The following is a 7,168-nucleotide window of genomic DNA, read 5'->3' as shown; positions in this document are numbered from 1 at the left end:
GGGCCAATGCTATAGGGCAGGGCGTAGCAAACTTTTCCTGTGAAGATCCTCCTAGTCGAGCCCTAGAGTCTGTTGCAAGTGCTCCACGCTGCCACTGGAGTGTGAAAGCAGCTACAAAGCCCAGGTAATACGTAATAAATGGGTAAGGCTGTGTTCTAATGAAACTTTATTTACAAAAATATATGTAGAACAGCAGTAGGTCAGATTTGGCCTATGAGCCATAGTTTGCTGCCCCCTGCCCCAGAGTGTGCCCGGATCACAAGGTGAAAGGAATCTGGGTCACTCAGTGACTGCATGAGCGAACAGATTTTATACAAGCAAGAAATTAACTATTAAGTCTTTGAGATTTCGGGGTTATTTTGGCATTAGCCTACTTGGATATCGTTGAAGGAGGTCATCGAGAGAATGTGACCTCGGGTGAACTTGACCTCAGGCAATCCGAGGTTCCTCCCTCCCGCCCCCTCCTTGAAATGTACGCTTTGCCCTCTGTCCCCACAGGTTCTGTCACAGAGCCTTCCCAACACGTGTTAGTGAAACAAATCAAACACTATCAGTAAATAATTATGTGTCTGGAGAAATTGATGAATGCAACACTTTGACATTCTAGGTTGTCATTGTCCCCTCTCTCCATCCCACGACCCTATTCCTAGACACACATCTGGGTTGTTAGGCGCCCCTTCCCGGATAATCAGAGACACACACCCAGGAGGCAGTTTGCTTGGGGAACAAGAACAGAGCTTGGTGAACGGGCTCATTGCACGTGCACAGGTCACTCCCTCCGACACCAAGTCCCCAGAGCCTACCTCGCAGTCCACTTTGGGCTCTCGCTCGGCTGCCATGGAACCGTTCCCTGTCTAGCCCGTCACCTGCAAACCGGCCAGCACCACCACTGCAGTCAGGTGCTCTGTGCCCCTAACTCAGGGTCAGGGAGACTGAAGCCCAGGTGGGTTAAAGAACTTCTCCAAAATCATATGCCGGCAACACCAGAAACCAAGGCCTGCCTGAGTCCCCAGCGGCGTGCTACCTACTGGTCGGCTTCTGACGTCTCTGGGATCTCTCCCACCCTCCCTACCTGAAATGTATTTGTTGGGAGCAATTAACCTCGGGATGAGAATTTGTCACCATTCTGTGTGAGTTTCAAATTTTCCCATTACAGGAGGAAATGAGAAAAATATGTCCTAGATCACACAGAGAAAAATGTTTCATTGTCTTAATTGCCTTTCTATTTCAATCAAGAAAGGCATTTAATTATTGCTGAGCTACATTCAAGACTCTCTCTCAAGACTCTTACTCTCCCCTGGTGAGTTAACCGAATCTGTGCAAAATGTTTCTCAAGCCTGAATATTAATATCCAGCATTTATTGAGCACTTTTTGTATGCCAACGACTATTTCAATCCTTGCCATTTATGATCTCACTTATTCCTCACAGCAAGTCTGCGAGGTGGAAAGAGACATTTTTTTTAAGATTTTATTTATTTATTTTTAGAAAGGGAAGGGAGGGAGAAAGAGAGAGAGAGAGAGAGAGAGAGAAACATCAATGTGTGGTTGCTGGGTGGGGGTCATGGCCTGCAACCCAGGTATGTACCCTGACTGGGAATTGAACCCGCGACACTTTGGTTTGCAGCCCACGCTCAACATTTTTCTCCTCTAACAAATGAGAAGACTGAGGCACAGAGGGGGAACAGCTGGTCCAAGTCCCAAAGGCAGTTAAGTGGTGAGGTTGACACGCAATCCCAGGCCACCCATGAGGTCACACCTCTCCTGTCAGCACGCCGCTGAGCTGACTCTGAAGAGCGGAACCTTGACCTCTGAGAACATGTGCAAAAGCAATGTGGGAGAATCACCCCCAATGACTGGAGTCAGCTACTCCAGCGTCATTCCGACCTCAAGGCTCTGGAATTTGAAGTGGGTCATCAAGAGGCTATGGAGTCAGGTGGGGGAGAGGGTGGATTTCTTCTGGCTTCTCACACAATTGAGCAAAGAAGCCCTTGCTGCTGAATACCAGCACCCAGGTCCCTGGAAAAGTCCATGTGACCTTCACTCGGGGACTACTCTGACTCCATCATCACTGTCGGAAACCACAGGGAAAGGAAATACGTTTTCTGTGATATGTATTCCACGGCCATTATTCTTACCTCACTTAACATTTAAGAGAATGAAGGACAATTAACTCAGTCTTTATACCCTAAAATTAAATGCCATGAACACATGTGTTGTCCGGGTAAGAAAAAAAAGTATTTTTGTGTGTGATGGACTGTACCTTTCAACAAGCATATACTATAAATCAGAACAGAGACTGGGCCACATCAGTAGCAAAGCTGACGCTTGCAATTGTTCATAAGGATTTTAAATTTCACAATAGGTAAGCGCAGAACAATAAGACTACTTATACCTTCAGACCAAAATGTTTTATAATTTGGATTTTAAAGAATGTAGTCTTCACAGTAGTCTTAATTTTAATACCACAGTTATGTTAAGTATTTTAATAAAATATTCTATTAGCATTACTTTGCATAAGGGTATATGTGGGAAAAAATGATTTTTTAAAATAAAATAAAACAGCCCTGGCCCGGTAGCTCCGTCTGTTAGAGTGTGGTCACGTTACACCAAGGTTGTGGGTTCGATCCCTAGTCAGGGCATGTACAGGAGTCAACCAATGAATGCATGGATCGGTGCAAGGGCAAATTGATGCCTCTCTGTCTCTCAAATCAATAAATACAATTTTTAAATTAAAAATATATATATAGCAGCCTCTATTTCTCATAAACAAGAGCAATTGTTGATCTTTTGTATCTCTGAAGACTTCTATTCATACGCCTGGTCATTTTGTTCACGTAAATCTGTGTTATCACTAGGAAATATGTCAACACTTAAGAAGACTTTATAAGCTCAGCCCCTTATATTAAGATTCGTGGAAGTCATACAGCATTGAGACACACAAGAGACATTTGTTGTTCAGTAAACCGGAGCCATAGTCTTGAACAACTAGAATTAGGTAAGAAATCCACGCAAAGTTGATACTCTCTTCATTTTCCTGGGTGCTGGCCCACGGCCAAGTGTGCAGTACCTCATAGGCATGTAGGCCCCCACATCCCGTTACGTTCTGAAGAGGCTATGACAACTTGGACACATTCAGTCTCACAAGAAACTAAAAACAATGTCACTGAGTTTCTGGTTTCTGATCATCACAGCTACAGCATTCAGATGAAAGACACCGCCACCACCCCCCGCCCCCAACACACACGGGTTTAAGTACTTTTTGAAACCTCCTGGAAAGGACTGAAGAGCCCAAACAACAGTGAGGCATTCCCGGGACAATTTCTGAAGACAGACCTGCAACCAGAGACGTAAGTGGGACGTTTAGACTCTGGAGCACATCTGCCCAAAGCCTTGCTGGTTACTGCCCACTTGGCCTTCTACACAGGGGCCTCATGGGGGGCACAGCTCAATTCCCGTCCATGGTGAAATGTTTTAGGAGACCTCCTCATGTTCAGCTGGGATTCAAAGAGCTACAAGTTCAACATCAAGCCAAAGCTAATCTAAACCTGTCTCTCTTGCCCAACAATGGGGCCTTCTGGCCCCAGATGTCTCAAGAAGATTGGGAATCGGGCCATGAGGCCCAGGTACTCACCACCTGCCTTGGCTAAGGAGTCTCAGATTGCGGGATGGTGCAGAGCAGTTCCCGACTGGAACTGCCCCAGATACCTGACCGAGCAAACCCAAGCCTCTCAGGGGGCGGGAGTACCTGGGCCAGGCCTTGGTTACCCTACACAGGATGTTACAGGGGCAGAGAAGGCGAACAGTCAAAGATTAGCAGGCACAGAAGGAAACACCATTACATCATGAGGTTCAGCAGAACCAACAGAAAGCAGAAACCTATCCGTACTCTCTCAGACATTCACAGATACCAGGGGATAGAACCTCAATGTATCTTTTTGGGGGAAAACACAATTCAACCCACAAATAATATAACGAAAATTGTAGGACTGTAGAGTGTTACTTCCAAGCCAGTAGAAGAAATGAATCGAATAATTATGAATACTGAAGATGAAAAGTAATATTGATACCAAAACTTACAGGAATAGTACAAGAAAGGAAAATTACAGGTTGATCTTTTTTATGAACACAGATTTTTAAAAAATTTATACAGAAGATTAACAAATTAAATTCATAATATAAAAGGGTAACATCTCATTAGTCTTTCATTTTGAGGTTGATGCAACATAATGACAATCAAGTAATATAATTTGGAACAACAGATTAAAAGAGAAAGATCATATTATTATCATCATGACAGACAGAGAGAGCAATTGATAGACATAATAATAATAATAGTAACACCTACCTCCTAGGGCTATTGCGATGATAAAATAAATCTCTGTAAGGCATTTAGAAGAGCACCTGGCACATGGCAAACACTCAGAAAAATGTTATCTATTATCACTATTCATACACTCTAATAGGTATTTCACACACATACACGAAACACATCTAAATGACCAATATATACATTAGAAAGTCCTCGCCCTCATTAGGATTCAGGCAAATACAAAATAAAACCAGAATCGATACTGCTACCCCCATCAGATAGGCAAAAGTCAAGAAGTCTGGCAATGCTATGTGTTGCCTAGTACAGATAGGAACTCTCATAAACTGCTAATGAGTACAACCAATTTTTTTATTTTCGTTTATTAGAGAGGGGAGAGGGAGAAAGAGAAAGGGGCATTGATTTGTTGTTCCACTTAGTTATGCATTCATTGGTCATTTCTTGTATGTGCCCCGACCAGGGATCGAACCCGCAACCTTGGTATAATGGAATGATGCTCTAACCAACTGAGCTACTGGGCCAGGGCCTACCTAGTACAACCATTTTGGAAAGCAGTCTGGTATTAGCTACCAATTTTTTTCACCCTATAATCCAGAAATTCCATTCTTAGATATATACACTACAGAAAAGCATGTTAAACCAACCTAACATTCCAGAAATAAACCCTACTTGGTTGTGGTGTATCATCCTCTTCATTTGCTGCTAAATTCACCTCGCTCATATTTTGTCAAGAGTTTCTGTATCTGTGTTCATGAGGGAAAATATGGTAGTTTTCTTTTTTATGAGGTTATTGTCTGGTTTTGGTAACAGGATAAGAGTAGCCTCACAAAATGAGTTTATTTTTTATTTTATTTAAAAAAAAAGCATGCAGGGTTTTTAGTGGACAGCAAATAGAAATCCATTAGTGAGATCATGGCAATTTGACAGTATTATGATGAAGTTCAATAAAGGTGCGTGGGTGCTTGGAAGGTCAAATTCTACAGCTGCCTCTTTCTGCAGCTCCTAATTCACCTGGCTCCTTAAATGGTAGGGAAGCCCTTGTTTCAGGAGAAATAAGGAGTTATAGGTTGTTCTCTCTTACTAAAAGTTCTTCTCATATCCATTTTCTTTTTCTTTCTGTTTTCAAATAGCTTATTTTAATTCTATTTCTTCCATTACCATTACCCCTGTTATACCCTCGTCCACCTCCACTCCCCACCCTGCCCACCGCCCCTCCACCACCACACTGTTGTCCGTGTCCGTGAGTTCTCACATGAGATGGGTTTGAAAGTGTTGTATCCTGCTGTTTTTAAAAAACCGTTTGTGAAGGATCAATATGATTTCTTTTTTAAATATTTGATCTAATTCACCAGTAAAAAAGTAATCTGGTTCTGCACTTTTCTCTGCGGGTATATTCTAATTCAATTTCTGTAATTTTTTCCTTTTTTCCCTTTTTTAAATTCTATTACAGTGGTCCCAAATTTTCCCCCTTAGCCCTCCTCCATCCAGCCCACCCTCCATTCCCACAGTCCATGCCCACGCCATTGTCCTTGTACTTCTTTAAAAAAAATTGGGGGATACATTGTGTTTAGATAGATATAGTGACAAGTGTTGAAATCTTGTGCTTTCCAAGCAGGCCCCCCCTTTAAAAATTGTGATAAAATATACACAACATAAAATTTATCGTTTTAACCATTTTTAAGTGTGTGCAATTCAGTAGTGTTAAGTGTATTCACATTGTGGTGCAACCAATCTCCTAAAACTGAAACTCTGCCCATAGATGACAGCTGCGGCCGGGGCGGGGGGGGGGGGCGGTGGTGTGGAGAGACTGAGCAAAAAGGAAACGGGACTCATGGACGTGGGTGACAGTGTGGTGATTGTAGGGGGAAGAGGGTATAAGGGGTCTAAATGGTAATCGAAAAAATACAAGAAAGATTAACTTTAAAAAAAAATTTTTAAAGACAACAGTTTGTGGTATGCTTTTGGTCAGTTTCCAGATCACTGAAATGATTGTTTTGGAGTTTCGACCAACCTAGTTGTTTTTTAAGGATGATGTGTGCCAACCTTCTCACTCCATCGTAGCAGAAATTAGAAGTCTAAACACACAACCTCGAGGGAAATAAGGGCTGAGGGGCCCTACAGGGTCATTCCCCTTGTGTCTAGTTCTAAGTTCAGGCTAGACCGAAACACCTGGTCTGGGGAGAGGGATGCTTTGAAGAAATGCAAGTAAATGACTGTCACCTGAGCGAGGACGGTAGTTCCCCCGTCGTTGGGGACAAAGGGGCTGTGGTTGGAAAGGGACACAGAGTACAGGGTTGGCTTCGGGGGGCCGGCACTCTGCTGCATCTTCACTGGGGTGACAGCTGACAGAAGCACACCCCGTAACCATTTCCCAAACAGCCCCTTACACCTATGCGTGCGTGTGTTTATACAGGTGTGCATACGGCATATGCATTATATATAGTTTTATAGGTACACATGTCTATCAAAACTTATCACACACTGCGCCTTCAGTATGTATGGTTTATTACATATAAATTACACCTTAATAAAGCTTTTAAAAATGCCTCAAAGATTAAAAATCTGTATGTCCTACACTCTTTGGAAAATGGGTTTGGCTACCTGTATTCACACCCCATCAAGTGCTGTTTGCACGGCCCAGGTCCTGCACTGGGAGGGACTGTCACTGTCTTGGAAAGTTAGGGAACACATGTTTTCTGGTCATTGCTCCTTTCTTGAAGAACCTATTCCCCTCGTGGGGGATTCTCTCTCCCCTACTGTGGCCGCCTTGACTTACAATAACCCTGGACAAAGGGGGGCCCCATCGTGACTTCGAAAGAGCCAAACGGACTTCCTCTCTC

This window comes from Phyllostomus hastatus, unplaced genomic scaffold (genome assembly GCF_019186645.2).
Source record: "Phyllostomus hastatus isolate PE091 unplaced genomic scaffold, TTU_PhHast_1.1 phas_contig_150, whole genome shotgun sequence".
Classification (NCBI taxonomy): domain Eukaryota; kingdom Metazoa; phylum Chordata; class Mammalia; order Chiroptera; family Phyllostomidae; genus Phyllostomus; species Phyllostomus hastatus.
Note: the sequence above shows the minus strand (reverse complement) of the source record.